At 43.5% G+C, this 18,143-nt stretch overlaps 1 long non-coding RNA gene across 1 annotated transcript in view; it reads right to left on the bottom strand.

Moving 5' to 3' along the window:
* Positions 1-2,368: 2,368 nt before the first annotated feature.
* The window catches only part of LOC147623800 (uncharacterized), a 29,631-nt gene continuing 13,856 nt past the window's right edge, over positions 2,369-18,143 (bottom strand). The window contains exon 2 of the long non-coding RNA XR_015269209.1: positions 2,369-2,703. This is a non-coding gene — a long non-coding RNA (uncharacterized LOC147623800). The remainder of the gene's footprint in view (positions 2,704-18,143) is intronic.

Below are 18,143 nucleotides of genomic sequence, written 5' to 3'. Positions count from 1 at the left end.
AAATCATACAAGTGATGTTGCTTGAAAAGGGTTATCGACGAGTATATTGCAATCAGATCCTTGAGAGCCCATTGGCAAAACAAGATGCAGCTACACCAAAAGATGATGTTGCTTGAAAAAGGTTGTCGACAACAAGTATATTGCAATCAGGGTTGTGAGTTCAATTCAACCCTGCCCCCCCCCCCCCCCCCACCCCCAAAAAAAAACAATTCTTAAGGGGTGAGAAAGAAATGAACCCTTCCCGCAAAATAAAAAAATAATCAGAGACATGACTCTCTCTTCAAGACCTTGATTGATTCAAATGCAATCGTAGTAGACCTTGTTGCCTACAGGTGTTTAATGATTATGATTGTTCAATCTAGACTATTTTGGAATTGTTCATTTCAAGAACTTCCATTAGATTCTATCATAACCAACGTACAGGAGTTAAAAGTACACCTCCTTTTCACAAATGGCTTTGCAAACCCATGAAACCGTGTAGTACATGCACCTCAAAAAAACATTAACATCAAGCATGTTTATTGATATGTTTATTGTGAAGAGTCCATGAACATCACACCAGTAAGAGTCCCAATCAAGGACATCTGCATGGATGATTTTGATTGTGTATAATGTTTCCTCATGCACTTTGAGGTCTTCTTCTTTTGGACCTCTAGTTCTAGTTCATTGGCCCTTTTAGGGGTTACTGCAACCTTTAGGGGTTGCACCTCCTTATGCTCTTAATCTTAGTGTCTTCGAGGTACAACCTTAGTGTTGAGAAGGAGATCCCAGGCGTAGGCACACATGGATGGCCAGTACCGGCCGGGGCCCCCCTTTCCTCCAATCCCATGTGAACTACAAAGGTTTGTGGAGGGATAGAGGGGGCCAAGTGCTAATTGCCTCTTTATTCTATGGTCAAGGACCAGATTTCAACATTATGGGATAACCCATTTCCACGTGAAAATCGTACCCATTTCCAAGTGAAAGTAGAAGAGGAGGACAGCTCTTGCAACACTTAGTGGGGGCCAATATTAATCTTCATAGGCTTTTAGCCTAAGGTACATTTTTGGAATGTAGAGGGGGCAACCCACATGGGGTTGGTCCTAGGTGGCATTCTATTATTAGAGGCATATGTGGGGGTCTTAGGAGCTTTTAAGAGAGGTCATGGGCAGGACATGAGCTGGAATACGCGCCCCCTTCTACATGGATCGATATAGGTAATACTCCTCTATCTCATCTACACTTGAGGCATGTACTTGTGATAGTTGTTGCCCTAATAAAACAATAAGCTTAGTGCTTAGCTCTTTATGAGCTTATCACTCATTGGTCTCTTGTGTTGAGTATTATCTATCTTCAATTATGTATCAATCATTCTTGTTAAGCTCTAGCTCATACCAACAAATGGTATCAGAGATATTGTTGGTGTACTAGTGATTAAACTAACTATGAGCATGCTTAATATGAGATCTAGAGAGATTAAGTGTTGAGGGATTCTGTGCTTTGTGTAAGCTTAGTACTCTTTGATACTAATCGTTTTACAAGATTAAGTAAGATTTTAGAGAGAGGATAATCTCTGATTTTGAAGTTATCATTGTGCTTGAGAGTAATCTTTGAGGCGTTCATTGGGATAGATTTGTGAGAGATTCATCTTGTGGTGGCCCAATAAAGTGGTGATAATCAAGTTGCAGAGGTGTGATCATCTCATTGGAAGCTCAAGGTGCTAAACTTGACGTAAATAGCATCTACAAAGGCTCATCATCAACATACATATATCCTACATCAAATCTAGTGCAAGCAAAACTTGAAATGGTGGTTACAAGAGGTAAACTATGGAAATGATTATAATTAATGTGATAAAATCAGTGGGTTGGAAGGGTTTGGAGTGTCTCCAAAGTGAGAAAAATTCATTATCTAATGGTAATTAATGGCATTAATAGAAAGGCTTGAACTTATAACAGTGAGTTAATTTTTTTTGGGTGTAATCAAAATGCTACTAAGAATGCATGGAATCACAGAGAAAGAGGCATTCAGAGCTTGAATAACTTGTGTGCAAGGTGTGTGGAAGAGCCCATGTGAATAGAAGTTGATTAAGGTCACTAATTAAATCACTAATTGGAGTTAAGCTTCTAAACAGAGTTTGCAGTCAGAACATGGGTCTGTTTTCCAGCTTGGTGTGGCCATTCCAAAGCAAAACACGATGGGTGAAGCACATGGGCACCTTCACAGGCACAGAGCGCAACCCACGCATAGTTCAATTGCAGAGGGTGCAGAAGTCAACATACACGTTTCTTATCAACCTTAATATCGTTTTGAATCTTGTTTTTTTTTTTTTGGTGAAGATCTTATTTGCTTGTGTTGTGAATCCATTAGCTATGAATACAAAGGAGTAGACCAAATGTATATTTCCTAGACTTCAAAGATCAAATGAGAATAGACCACAAGTACACACAATGAGAGAATTCAGACCACAAGTAGCCATAATGGGAATTAAGTAGCACTTAGATCACAAGGACCCATAATCAAAATTAAGTAGCACTTAGACCACAAGTACCCACAATAATCATACTAACATAGGTGTGGGCTATTCAAACCCTACAAGGGGTGTAAAACTAGAGTGGTAATGCCCACACATTAGCAAGCTAATGACGATATTCTTTGGCTGCATCATACTATGGATCAGACACCATTCTCCTTGCAATAGCTTATGCATAATTTGGCAGTAGACTGTGCAACGAACAGAAAACACACAATAATTCTTCCATCATAAACAAGATCTCGTGTATACAAATAAAATTATACAACTACCCTTTCTTTAAAATCAATCATTAAAAAAAAAAGAGAGCTTTTGACATAATATTAGAGCATTGTACTGTTGCACAAGAATTGGCACAATAGTATAGCCTATCTTAAGAATAAGACCCCCACGATGGCATAAATATTACATGTAGCATGCTAGAAGGGGATGTGTTCTCTCAAGCCCGCCACACACAACGCGTCCTTCCTAGTAGGTGGAATGTGATGAACCACTATAGAGGCCTGGGGTCGCATCTACATGGCCTCAAAAGAAGGGGTTTTTTCACCCAAGTACATTGAAGGAGTCATACCCTGTCTATGAACAAGGTAGAGCATGGATTCTATGTACTGTATTCACAATCAACACACACACATCACATTTCATAGTGTAGCATAGAAAAAGTTGTTATTTATACAACTGGTCTTGATTCACACTTGGACGCCCAAAACTTAATGAAAGATGAACTAAAGGCTTACAAGATACATAGTTTTATGGCATTGCCAGCCATTCTCATAATTACAACATCTATAGTGCTTTTTCATAACACTTATTGTGCTCTCTCTCTTATGTAATGGAGAGATACAAAGTTAACCCAAAATGGACCTGATGGAGATTCCGTCCTTGAAATCTATTACTACTGCAAGGCCTACTACCCCAGATATTCTTTATAGTAGCTTTTTCTTGTCTAGAGGACACAAAGGGTTTGGCATAGAAAGTAAAGGGGCCCTTGAGAAGTTTGTGTCAATCATATTCTCAAATGACATATGCATATACGAGAGTAGGCAACAGAGGCGATGATAGTAGTACATTATGTTAGAGGGCCCTTTGTTGAGGTCAAAGCACATCCCTTCTCTATTGTAGTTTTGGACATAACCATCCTGAATATCAATTAGAAGTATGATTAGCTTGAAGAACCTGATAGTAGCTACTATGGTAGGATCGAGGATCGCTTGCCATGCATGGACAGTATTAAGCATGAAATGCCTGTGCTCAAAGTAAGGAAAATTGTAGATCAAGTGAGATACTCGAGCACACCTTTCGTGGAACTCCTTGGCTGGTAGTAAGCCTTTGTTTGACGGGCATAAACAATGGGTCAACAACGAAGGTGCCATGGAGATGCCTTGTATATATCAACATATTCTTTGATGGCAAGGAAGGACAATCTCCACATCGGGGTTGGATATGAAAGTTGTCAATCGCAACTTCGCCATCAACATATCAGCACAAGTATTTCTGCATACCCTCCCTGTGACTCAATTGAATGCTCACGCCGCCACCACTTGAATGTGACAATTTGTATCTTGAGCAAATCAGCCAGCCATCACAGGTTGGCAAGCCTTGATCCTTTTGCTATATCAGACCACAATGTTTCTGGGTGATCTATTTTCCCCAACTCTCTTACTATCTCCCACTAAAGGGTGTGGCATAGTAGGTTGGCTATGCCCTTGTTGCATAAGCTTTCGCCTAGATTGGAGTGGTGGGGTCGAATGGAGTGATCTGTAAAAGATTTTGCCACCACAAATAATGGGGCTTAAGTAAGGAATTTATGCTCATGATGATTTGCTCATATTCTGGAGCTGGCAGATCGAGGATCGGGTCAACGGTAGAACCCGTCGCATCAAGATCTTAGTGCTGAGTGGGGCCCCAACCGTCCAATGGTTCCTCAGGGTCGAGAATGTTAGTAGGGAAATCAAATGAATAAGAGGAAAGTCTTTCTTAGTTAATGGTGTTTTAGTATTGTCCTTAGTCTTATTATCATAAATGCTAGATAAATAAGAGGTTATTGGACTAAACCCTGGATAGGTGCTGTTCTCTTCTTCTTCCCTTTTGTTGTCCTCTTCTCCCCATCATTAAAAGGAGGTGGTGGTTTCTTTGTGATTAAAAAATCATAGAGAGCATGCAAATCCGCTTCCTCGGGGAATGAGGGATACTCAATATGTACATAGTCAAAATCATAGACTAATTTTGTTAATAATGTTTGTAAAAAAGTCTTAAAATACCATAACGATGATATATTTTACTATTATGGATTAGTGGGTGCCAGTGGGTGTCCCAAGCCTCTACACAACCATGCATAGTATCCAATTTAGTTTGCCTTGTATTCTAGGAAGGGGAGCTATACAAGAATTTCAGACAATTTTAGATTTGTAGTATCACCACCACCACTTGGCTCTACACTACCATATGGATGAGCCTTTGAAGGGTGAACATCCAAAATGAACTACAAGAACATGACAGTTGATAACAGCACTAATTTTACACAACACTTCAGATTGCATGATACTTCCTCCTCAACAAAGACGCCATAACGGACAAGTTAAGGGGGTAGCGCATGGCATGCCATTCATGCCTACGCTACAGAGCACATGATGATGCTGCTAGCTAATGCATTAGCTAAATAGTACAATTGTCTGCAATTACCTCATCCAACTAATTAAAGTCACAGCGTCATGTTAGATGGCCCAATAACCAAGTGTAAATAACTCCTTGTGGCCTTATGTTTCAAAGAAACTAATCACTGGTCAGCAGAGCAGTGCATGTATAAGCCTCCATAAGCCTGTATGTGTATGGTCTCAACTAATGTCAACCATAAAGCATTCCCAGTTAACTGTATGGTTAGTTATACACATCATAACATTGCCTAAACAGATGAGGTTGGTGCTTCTCCGATCATTTGGATTATCATCAATGGGTGCATATTGTCCTGCTGAGTTTAAATGCTGCCAAAAGCTCACAGTCAAACTAAATCTAGGGACATACCATACTCTTACACTAGGTGAACATGTTTTTGCATGTCAAGGCTCAAGTGCAACAGCTAAGTTAGGCCATTCATAATGGGCAAAACTACCAGAAGTACAAATTCTCTTGCCTTATGTGAAAATACTACATATGCACATCCTCTAAACTGGTGAAAATACTGGTGAGAGAGAGTTTCTCCACCACATGGCCTACACCTAATCTTGAAAAAATGCTTCACTATTCGACCAGTTGCCAAAAATTGATTTTGCAGGAAACTTTGGGAAAAACGTAATGAAAGGTCAAATGCAAGATTAGCTGTGCACAACATAGGCAATGCTATTAAATCTTATTTTGATGGTGCTGAAGTTGAACTCTAGATATAGAGAGTTTAAAACAGCAGTTCAAAACGCACTTGTGTTGTCTTCTGCATGAGACCCTGGATATCAGAAAGCATGGCTAAAATAGCACGGAACCTTGCTCTGATCGTCTCCATCGTATCCTCTTCCCTTTCATCATTAGGATTGTTGAGAGGACAAGCTTTTAGCTGCTCTTCTAAGAGCAAGACATCTCACAGAAAACGTAACAGAACACTTTGGCATGGCTGCCTTCCAAATGTCAGTGCATCCCTGGTAGAACCCTAACTCTTCTGTCTGCTGAAAACCTACTTTCAAACCAATCTCTCTACCCTCAACCTTACCTACTTCTGTACCATCTTGAAAGCCATCATCAAAACCTTGCCGAAGCTGCGAATCCTCTAAATTAAGGGTGGAATCGAAAATCTCTTCTAGGCATGCAGATTGTTCCACACCCTTTGACATGCTTCACAACCTGTGCGAGAGTGGCCAGAGTTAGATCTCTTCAATAAAAATTCAGCTTACATGGCCCAACAAAGTATCAATATTGCATTTTGGACATCAGGCCCCCAATTTTGCCATACTAGAATATAATGTTACATATACCATGGCCCAACCCTCAGATAAGTCCCTCTATAATCCTGATGATGCAATGTGCCTAGTCAACTGATAGTTTCATAATTATTTTCCCCCCAAGAAAAGATCCAGCTATTAGTCAAAAACAATGCATCCACTCGTGAGCGAACTACAACCCTCCATGCAGGTCAAATGTATAATGCCAAAAAGGAGTGGCAAGCTCCCTCCATGGCTGGCTGCTCAACATGAATTACTAACATTAATTAGCAATTAATTTAATCTAGCATGCTTTGGGCAAGCATGTTACTGTAACTTCCAGAGGACCAGGGGTTTCGCAAAACACCTAAATTGGCCTCAGCCTTAAGCATATGCCACTTAATCCACAAAACTATAAAAGAGAGATGTGCACAGCTGACACCGCATAGAGGCCAGAATGGGCTGACCCCCCTGCCTAGAGAATTTTAATACCCAACGAAAAAATATCATGTACAAGCTTTGAAGGCCTTACTCTCCCCATGGGAAATGCCGGGTTATCCATATACAAATGCCATAACACAGCCCAACACGCGGCAACCATAAAATTCAGCCGGTACACAGGCTGTAGAAATGCCGAGCCAACTATATATTCAATATACCTCCGTGTGGGTACTGATTCTTCCCCAAAAACCACCGGTCTTCATGCAATACAGCTCATACAACAGGTACAGCTCTCCATTTAGCCGTTACAGCAATAACATGCACTGGTAGCCTGGGACAACTGAAACAAAATCTGAAACAATAGGTACAACCCTCCATTCAACCCATACAACAAGTACATGGGTTGGTACAACGGATACAAGCCTCAAATCAGCCGGTACAGCCCTCCATTCAACGTTCAAATCAACTAGTACAACCCTCCATTCAGCTGGTACAAGAAGTACATGGGTTGGTACAGCAAATACAGCCCTCAAATCAGCCGGTACATTACGTAATGCAACCGGTATAGTACATAAATCAGCCGGTACATTACGTAATGCAACCGGTATAGTACATAAATCAACCGGTATAGCTCCGTACAATCATCAAGAGGCTATATAAATAGAGAAACCTTCTATTGAGGGGAGTGAAGGAGTGTAGGAACTCTCCATAAAGTGTTGTAGACAAGAATGCAAGCAACCGTCATAGTCAAAAATTCTTTCCAAATGAAGAGAGAGGGCTCCAATTTATAGATTTGGGACATGATGACAAGTGGAGAGTGACACAAAAGCTAAAGTGACAAGTGTGAGGCCACTTGTCTCACTTTGATCCACTTTCTTGCCACAAGTCCCAATCTAAAAGATGGGTTCTTCCATAAACTTTCTAAAAATATCCCAACTAGTAGCCCATTTGTCATAGGTACTTGGGCAACTCTTGGTATTCGCTCAATTACAGATGTAATGACGCGAACGAAATTTCCATGAGAGTTGTCCAAAAGTAGTAACCTCCTACATTTTAGGAGTCGGATCCTTTGTATTCCAAGATAATCCCCCATTCCCAAAGCTTCTACTTTCCAAATATTTATACATCCTAGAGTCCACCATACCCCTTTCATACTTGGAAATGTCCAAGCTGGTGACAGTTACATAGATGTCACATCGCAATGTCGCCTAGGGTAGACCGTAGCCAAATCGCGTTCGTTGTTGCAGGTAAACCTAAGTCATGCATTATAGTTTCTTGTAAGCAGTAGAGTCATCCGCATATCTTTGCATTAGCATAAGAGTTTGTAACAAATCCATGCCTTAGGTTTTGCACGTAGGAGTTTTGCATAAGGTGCCCCGAATCAGCCCCAAAACAGAGGTTCAATTCAGTCCAAAACAGTCCCCAAGGTGTATATGTTCACTGTTTAGTGGGACAACAGTATGTCAATCTTGTACTTCATTTACATCTTGCCATACATAAGCAGATACACCTGGCACACAGGTGGGGGCCCTTAAGAGGCCTGTTGGGACCCAATCGGGTGTGTTGTGTGCTCTCTCTCTTTCTCTCTCCTTTATCATTCTTGCAAACTTCAGCAAGCACTTTAAGGAATCTCTTCTCTATTCCCATTGAAAGAATACATTTGCATAAGTCACATGTCACCATTTGGCCACCCAAGTGGTCTTCCCCTACTTCGTGCCAAGGTACAGAAGGCTAGGGAGCTTCGTGTCGCCTCTACTGAGGCCACGACTCGTGTCACCTAAGGGAGGCCAAGACTCGCGTCACCTGTAGTGTAGCTAGGATGTGAAACCAACTGTCAGGGTTACCAGTTTAGGCTTCCCATTGAGCCAATTCCGTGCTCGGGAAGACTTGCTATTTGCAGGTTCATAGAACGGGAGATATATCCATGGCATAATGCATAACATCTCTGCCTACTTGAAATTGTTTTCGCGTGCCTTATTTTGGTGTGATTGCCTGCTATGACATGTTCAATTCATGGGCAAGGGACACCCATCCATGAACCATGCGAATGCCCTGTATTCTGACATGGTTTGTGGCATGTGAGCAGGTGGTAAGTATTCATTTAAACCTTTGTTTATTTTCTCTAAGACTTTATAACCTTAACAATTCATATTCTTTTAAGTTACCGATACATGCCGCATCATATAGGACCATAACGGGTAGTTAGTCCTGTCAAGTTTATCCTTAGCGGATAACATCCGAAATACATCATTGTCTGCCATTTCTGATAATACCTAAGCAAGTAATCCCGCAACCTGCAAAGCGCTGAGTGCTCTTTGATGCAACCAAGGTGGCTGCTAATAAGGTCGCTGACAATGGAGACCTGCAAGGTGTATGAAAGAAATGCAGAGTATAGTGAGTAGAAATTTTACTCGTAAGATGCAAAGATCGATGTCGCTAAAGTGAAGCCCGTAGATACTTTCTCGTGTATCTGCACACCCGTGTAGTAGATCTGACGAAACTACTCCAGAATCCAATGAGAACAGTGCAAATCCTGTCCCCGAAGATATCTGCAGAAAACTAAAAACTGCGCGAACGTCTCCCAAAACGCACCCGGAATAATCGACCACTAACCAGTGCCGAAGGCCGAGTGCCCAAGGTATGGCTTATCCGAGCCTTGGACACCCTCTTATCCCATTAAAACCCATTTTTGTGGGACTCTTTAATGAGGGGACACCTTCAAAAGTACCCACCTTCATTAAAGGGAGTGCCACAAAGGACCCCTTTTTGATTCCACCGATCGGTGTGGAACACTTGGATGAACACAATGCTAATCAATACACTTATACACACCAAGATAGCAAGCACAATACAAGATGTAATTTGCTGAATTGACAAGAGACGCATAATGAGCCGGAACAACCGACCCCTCCCTCAAATAGTGTGTATTAATCTTGGGAGAATTAAGGACATAGTGTCATGGCCATTTCTGACTAGATTTCCATACCAATGCATATGAATACAATATTGGAAACTATATGGTTGCCAATGAAGATCTGCAACTCACACTACCCTCTCAAGTGCTTATATTCCCTACCATCTGCTCTCTATTGTTCCACCAACACATGGCTGAAACAATTTGCAAGAGAGCACGTAAGGCAAGAGAACACAACGCATGGTATGTGAACTTGGAGGGCACGTAGGACAAGAGAACACTACACAAGGTATGTGACCATGAAGTCCGACTCCTCCCTCCTCCTACTTGCTTCCATAATTGAGCATTAAAGCTTACCAATTGCAAGTAGAGTCGATGACAATGGAAGTCTTTGCGAAGGAAGCGTCTAGAGTGTTGAAATCTTCAATCTATTGTGATCCTTCACAACAAAAGTCTTCAAGTGGATGAAGGGAACCCTGGGAAAGCTTCCCCTATGGTTCAACTTGAGAAAGGAAGGCTGAAATTAGAGTTTTCAGCCAAAAGACCAAAAATTACAGCAAATATCAGAGCTGTTTTGCTGAATTTCAGTCATTGGGAGTGTGTAGGAGAGTGAATATCATCTGCAAACACTCTTGGAAGCTTGGAAAACACACTAGTAAGCTTGGATGTGGAGTTGGGAAGGAGAAACTGCAGAAAATACACCAAGAGGCCTCATGAAGGAGGGCGCCGATTTCTAGAGAGAGAAAGAAGTGGGTTTATAATTTATAAGCACCCAAGGTTACTTATAATTTATAAGTGAGTTTATACACACTCGCTTATAAATTAATGCTAATTCCTAAGGCTTGGTTTTGACCAATACTTACCACTTGTCACATGCCAAATAACCATGTCAGTAGCAGACAGTTTCATACGCACGGTTCACGGGCGGACATCCCCTTACCCTGAACTACACATTGGTCAAGCAAGCATGAAAATAGCATGCAAATTCAACTTGTAGACAAGCACATAAAGATGCTATGCAATGCAGCATTGGTATGGACAATCCCCATTCATGAGACTATACCAAAATAGACATGTTCTAGGCAAGTACACGAGATACCAAACCCAATAGAACATCAATCCTCCGAGCATTTCCGGGCATATACACACTAGCACAAGTCCAACAAAAAGTCAAGTCCACAGTATCACATGAGTGGCATCAATCCCCAGCAAATGCAACTGCCCAGTCCAATGTATATACATAATGAGAAAGCACGGGTGGACCACTTGGGTGGCCAAACAGTGACACACCTTTTCCACCCCCTTCCACCAACCTCTCCCACAACTACTTCTCTCTCTTTCTCTCTCTCTCTCTCACACACACACACACATTCAAGGCTCACATCTTTTTTTACCCCTATCTACAAGTCAACTATCTGTGTACCTACTATACCTGCTCTACCAACATAATGTATCTGTTGTACCTGACTATGTACCTGCTGTAGCCACTTACTATACATGTTGTACCTGCTTGTGTACATGTTGAAACCCTAACTGTACTTGCAAGTACAAGCTGAAACGCTAACTGCACCTGCAAGTACAAGCTAAAACCCCTTCTATACCGATAAGTACATACTGAAAACACTATTGTATCTGCAAGTACGTGCTAACCAGGTCTATACCATCACTGACAATAAGTTGAGATCCTGAATCCATGGTGTTGACACAGGCTTGCAAGTGCTCATTTGAAAAGACTCTAAAAGTTCTTGGACATACCTTTGCTGAGATATAAAGATATATGTCTTTTGTCTGCGAGATCTCTAGTCCAAGGAAGAAGTGAAGTAAGCCCATATCATATAGGCATATGCTCACTTATGGTAGTGCTATGTGTGATCAGGGCTTAACCAAGGGCACCTTTTTTCCATGTGGTTTTTCCCCTTGGATATCAAGTGTGAAAGGACACTCTATCCATATAATGTTTTGTACTCCTATATTATATGGATGTGACACACATGCAAGGGATAACTTGCATTTTGTGGCTACCACACATTTGTTGTTTAGGCTCTCTCTCTCTCTCTCTCATTTCTGCGTGAGCTTCTTCTTCCTGCACTAAACCCTAATCTACAGGACTGTGTGTGTGAGTGTGTGAGTCCACCACCAACAATTGGTATCAGAGCTCTCAAAGTTCAATCTCAACTCTCTGGAAATTCCGTCGCCTATCTTTTTCTGTCAATTGTCTTTTTCCGTCGCCTCCCTGTAGCGCCGCCCGAATCCGCTTCCCAGACGGCGGCACCAGTGGACAGAGGTCCGCCGCCGCCCGTTTCGCCCTCCTATTTGGCGACGCCACTGGAGGCCGCTCCGCCTTCCACCTTGCACGCCGGCGACGCTACTGTGCAGGTTTTCGCACGCCGGCGAAGCTTCGCCTGCAGCTCCGGCCAGTTCTCGTCCGACCTCAGTTCCGTCCCGTCGGCGGCATGTGCTTGCTCGTCGGACGCCTATGATTGCTCACCTAACAGCTGCTTTCCTCGCCTAACAACTGCTCGTCAGACACAGGCCATTTGTACCTGCTCGTTTGACAGCTCGTCGTGCTCGGGCCCGTACCTACAATCCCGTCCCGTCTGTACCTGCTCACCTGTACCTGTAGTCACGTCCCACCTATACCTGCTTGACTGGCCGTCTATACCTGGCCATCTCAAGCCAGAAAGGTATTTTAGATTCAAATATTGAAAATTAAAAAAAAACATTTGCAGACATTACACTGCAGGTTCAGTGAATTTGGGGGATTGGCAAAAAAAACTCCCCCCTTTGCATGGAAATTGCCGAAGGCAGAATTGTATGGAGAGTACTTGCTGCAGAATTGCCAAAACTTCAACATGCTGCTTTGGTTGAAATTTGGGGCTTTTTCAAATTAAGCTCAAAATTAGCAAATTAAGCCTCCCTTGGTTGCAGAAATTTGGGACTTTTGTCAAAATTGGGCAATTGACTGCACATTGAAGCAATTGCAGTGCATAAAAATCAAGGCTTTTCAGATTGGAGCATGTAATTGGAGATTACAGTGGTGATTTGTCACATATGTATACACATTGTGTGTAATTGGACAATTTGGTGCAGGTTTACCCTTGCTTCAGGTTGCAGGCAAAAATTTGTACACGACATTTGGTTGCCTGGCAGTACACATTGGTGCTTGGTTTGCTTGCAGGTGTATTTTGCTGACATGGCTCAAAATGCTACGGATGTATTTGGTGTGCTCACCCAAGAGGACAAGTTGGATGGATCAAACTACTCCCTCTGGAGTTTCATGATTAGTAATTTGTTGGTAGCCAAAGGGCTTTGGGGCATTGTGTGTGGTGATGACACACGCCCACTTACCATACAGCCAACAACATCTCAAAGGGGAGGTGCTCAAAGAGCTCCTTAGGTGGAACCTGCTCCCACACAAGAGCAGAAGAAATGGGACTCTAGGGATGCACAGGCCATGTCCTTGATAGCCCTTTCAGTGAAAAGGACTATTATTCCACACATTTGGTCTTGCAAGACATTGAAGCTTACATGGGACACATTGGAAGCAATGTATTAGGTACACAACAAGGCAGGAGTTGCCTACTTGAAGAGGCAATTGGATCTTCTTTCTATGGATGAGGGTGACTCCATGTCAGATCATCTCACCAAACTGAAAGATTTGCAGGAACAATTGCTCAACATTGATGAGGTTATCCCAGACAGACAACTGGTCACCAACACTCTTCATTCTTTACCACCTTCCTACTTGGGCTTTCACACCTCTCTCAACCTCTCTATGAGAGGAGGTGGTGATCCCGTCACTTTTGAAGAGCTGGTGGGTTTACTCTTGCAGGAAGAGCAAACAAGAGCAAACATATCTAGCAACCGTGGTAGAGACAAGGATAAGGGTAAAGCAAAGAGCTTTAGGCATGGGGGACAACAGTCTAGTAAGGCTGGTCATTTACAGCCAAGGATAAGGGTAAAGCAAAGAGCTTTAGGCATGGGGGACAACAGTCTAGTAAGGCTGGTCATGGACAGTCCTCTTCTAGTGGTGAAAAGTCTAACAAAGGGGATGCAAACAAGCCTAAAAAGATGGGCAAATGTCACTACAGCCATAAGCCTGGCCACTTCTATCAGAATATGCAGCGGAGATGAAAACAAGATCTTAAAACACCTAGAGCAAGTGCACAGCAGAAAAACGCAGAAATGAAGAGAGAGAGAGAGAGAGAGAGAGAGAGAGAGAGAGAAGCGTATAACTCTGCTATATACACAAGAAAAATCCCGGATACAATGATGAGAAGTGTGGGGGGGCAAGGGGCCATTTTATATGGCCCCAGATGACTAGTCAGCCTGCTGAAAAACAGCTGACAGCCACCAGAAGTACTCACGACTTGCTCTCCTCCAGTCGGCCAGCATATAGGGGGCAGCGTGGGGGCAGCAGAGCCCAGTCGGCCAACATCTGGAATAGCCGATAGGCACAGGGCAACCTCCCACACCAAGGAAAAATAGGAAAAAATATGGAGAGTGGGGAAAAATGAGAACACCTAAATCGGGCGGGCACACCTACAACAAAGGCCCTGGTGTAAATATACAGACAGGAGATGACTGCTAACACCCCCTCTTAGCTCCAGGATGTGGAACCAACCCCAGTGAGCTGGAGTGCCGCCGGAGCATAGCCTGAGATAGAGACTTCGTGAAGAGGTCCACCGCACTGTCCTCCGTCGAATAGAACTCTAGCAAGATGTCATTAGCAACAATCTTTTCACAAACAAAATGCCTCTTGATGACCGCGGGTTCCACCAAGGGAAACCCAATCCCACCAAGTAACCTCTGCAGCCTCACCACCTCGCAAGCAGCACCACAAACAGCTCCTAAGCCAAGGGAAAAACTGTAGCCTGATGTCAAGTTCCTCATGTCTAGCTCTCCTCCCCAAACTGAGTCACTCCAACTTCGGAGTCTAACTCCATCCATCAATCCCCCTCCTGTGTAAAAGAGTCCAAGATCCTTCGCATGCTACAGAAAACACAAGATCCGCAATCCTGCCTCCCAATGAGTCCTCTGCAAACATGAGCTCAACAGCCTCATCAAGAAGCTCCCGTCCAATCTGGTATGCATCAACCAAGACAATGAACCATTCTGCTTCCGAGTCAAGGAGGCATCATACTGCTCACAAGGATCAACAACTGTTACGGTGGAATGCCAAGTCCTGGAAACTTGCTGAAGACTACTGAAGGCCTTCGAAAACCTATAAACCACCCCCTCTGAATCCGGAACCACAAAGCCTAGAGAATGTGCAACATGCCTCCCAATGAGTCCTCTGCAAACATGAGCTCAACAGCCTCATCAAGAAGCTCCCGTCCAATCTGGTATGCATCAACCAAGACAATGAACCATTCCGCTTCCGAGTCAAGGAGGCATCATACTGCTCACAAGGATCAACAACTGTTACGGTGGAATGCCAAGTCCTGGAAACCTGCTGAAGACTATTGAAGGCCTTCGAAAACCTATAAACCACCCCCTCTGAATCCGGAACCACAAAGCCTAGAGAATGTGCAACATCCATCTCGTCCTGCAAGTAATCAACTGCCATCTACCTGGCCTTCCAATAGGTCCTCGTGGAAAGAGCTTCCTCAACTACAAGAGTTTCTTTGTCTCCCGAATGCTACGAGACATCAGAGCATAGGTTACTTGTAAAGTTTCCTCTGACTTACGAACACAAGAACTACCAACATTTGTACTAGAAAGTTCCTACAAACTACTGCCATCATCTGGCAAGCCATCCACCATCTGGTTCGGGAAAGCTTGCACCTGCAGCGTATCCACACTTAAGTGGCCATTACAAGACTACCACTCTTCACAAAACTGAGGACCTGGGAGAGAGAGTGCTGAAAGTTTGTAAACTCCATTCTCCACTCCGCCTTCCCAAACTACCTGGCTTGTTGCTTTGTCCCGGAGAGCAACAAAATGCTCATCAAACTCCACCCGTATGCCAGCCTTGCAAACTTGATGCACTGACAACAGATGAAAACCAAGTGATGGAACATACAACACTTGGGAGGAATGCTTCCCCCCTCTGCCATCGGGAACTATCTCCAACCTGCCCTCACTATGAACTAGGATAGTGGATGTATCCCCAATAAGGATGTGACCAGAATACCTGCAAAGATCCCGGAGAGCAACAAAATGCTCATCAAACTCCACCCGTATGCCAGTCTTGCAAACCTAATGCACTCACAATAGATGAAACATACAACACTTGGGAGGAATTCTTCCCCCCTCTGCCATCGAGAACTATCTCCAACCTGTCGTCACTATGAACTGGGATAGTGGATGTATCCCCAATAAGGATGTGACCAGAATACCTGCAGAGATCCTGTAAAGCCATGCGGGAAGGAGTCATGTGCCTGCAAGCACCACTGTCTAGAATCCACTCCCGAGTATCCATAGCGGAGAGTCCTCCAACCTCCTCCCTGCATGAAGAAGATGAAACACCGGTGTCCATAACTTCCTAGTGCACAAAAGCTAGAGTCTTCACGGTTGCTGCTGAGGATTCTGCATCCTTCTCGATGCTCCGCTTAGGACACTTCCTCCAATAGTGGCCTTTCTCACCACAATCATTACAGGTCCTCTCGGCCTTTAGTTTCTCTCGGTCTAAGTCGGGCTTCTTCTCAAAAGACTTCTCCGCTAAAGCCTTCCCTTTGCCCTTGTTGTTGTTATTACGGCCTTTCGACCGTTGGCTAGTTAATGCCTCAGAACCTCCGCCTTGTGGAGCGTTCGTGAATCTTTCCTCCTGGTCCAAGACCATGGGCACAAGCTCCTCTCATATGATGGTGCTAAGCCTACCACTAGTAATCAATGAAGAGTAAAAGGCTCAGTACTGAAAGGGCAAATGTGACAGCGACGTTATGGCCATATCCTGTGACGATATCTCTTTCCTTGCCTGGAGAACTTCTTGCTGAAGAGCGTGCATCTTGTTGATGTGCTCCCGCATCGTTGACGACTTTGTAGGATTCATCACCCGCATCTGAACTTACAAGGAGATTCTCTTCATGGGTGACATCTTGTTGTAGAGAGAAGCCAAATGTTGCCAAATACCTCTGGCCAGCGTCATATGCTTTATGTGGTTGATCACCTGTGGTGTGCAATTGAAGAAGATGAAAGAACGGACTCTGATATTGACACGATCCCATAACTGTGCCTATGCCTCCCGTTCCTTCCGAATAGAGGGTAACTCCTCTTCCTCTAACTCCGACCGTGGAGCCCCAACAACAATGAAATCAACAAGGCCATAAGACTCCAAAAAAGATTCCATCATTACCTTCCATATGCCGTAGTTGTTCCCGTCCAACTGATGGTCCACCGAGAATGTGGGGAGTGTCGGGATCTTCATGTGCTTCTTAGCCATCTCAAGTAAATCTAACATTACAGGGGTGTAACTGAAAAGGGAGGGTGGGTGGAAAAAAATGAAGAACTAAACTTGCAAGTGGCTGTCCAGCAACAAGGCCCGCCTTTCGCTTGCTTCTCCTCTTTCCGTACGGCCCAAAACAGTCCTCCAATCAGCAACACAAACAGCCCCCCTCTTGCTCACACACTTCCCAAGCTCTTCCAAGAGCCTAGAGCTCTGATACCATGTCAGAATATGCAACGGAGATAAAAACAAGATCTGAAAACACCTAGAGCAAGTGCATAGTAGAAAAACAGAGAGAGAGAGAGAGAGAGAGAGAGAGAGAGAGAGAGAGAGAAGCGTATAACTCTGCTATATACACAAGAAAAATCCCGGATAAAATGATGAGAAGTGTGGGGGGAGGCAAGGGGCCATTTTATATGGCCCCAGATGACCAGCCGGCCTGCTCAAAACAGCCGACAGCCACCAGAAGTGCTCACGACCTGCTCTCCTCCAGTTGGCCAACATATAGGGGGTAGCAAAGTCCAGTCGGCTAGCATCTGGAATAGTCGATAGGCATAGGACAGCCTCCCACACCAAGAAAAAATAGAAAAAAATAGGAAAAAACTATGGAGAGTGGGGAAAAATGAAAAAACACCTAAATCGGGCGAGCACACCCACAACAGAGGCCTTGGTGTAAATATGCAGACATGAGATGACTGCTAACAACTACATCAATGAATGTAGAAAGCGGATTGCAAAAGAGAAAAAGAAAGATGCAGGCAATGCAGTAGCAAACTCTTCTAATGACAAAGCACAACAATCGGCTAATGTAATTCACAAAGAGTACACTTTTTTGGTCACATGCACTAGTGACACACCAAGTGCTTCAGACAATGATATGTCTTGCATTGCATCTGACAGACAAGATGTATCATAGTATTTTAATAGTGGTGCTTCGAGCCACATCACTTCTTGCAAAGATGTATTTCAGCACTTGGTTTATGC

This window comes from Cibotium barometz, chromosome 26 (assembly GCF_041138505.1).
Source record: "Cibotium barometz isolate CiBa-2024 chromosome 26, ASM4113850v1, whole genome shotgun sequence".
NCBI lineage: Eukaryota > Viridiplantae > Streptophyta > Polypodiopsida > Cyatheales > Cibotiaceae > Cibotium > Cibotium barometz.
The sequence above is the reverse complement of the archived record's forward strand: the minus strand, read 5'-3'. Positions and strand labels throughout refer to the sequence as shown.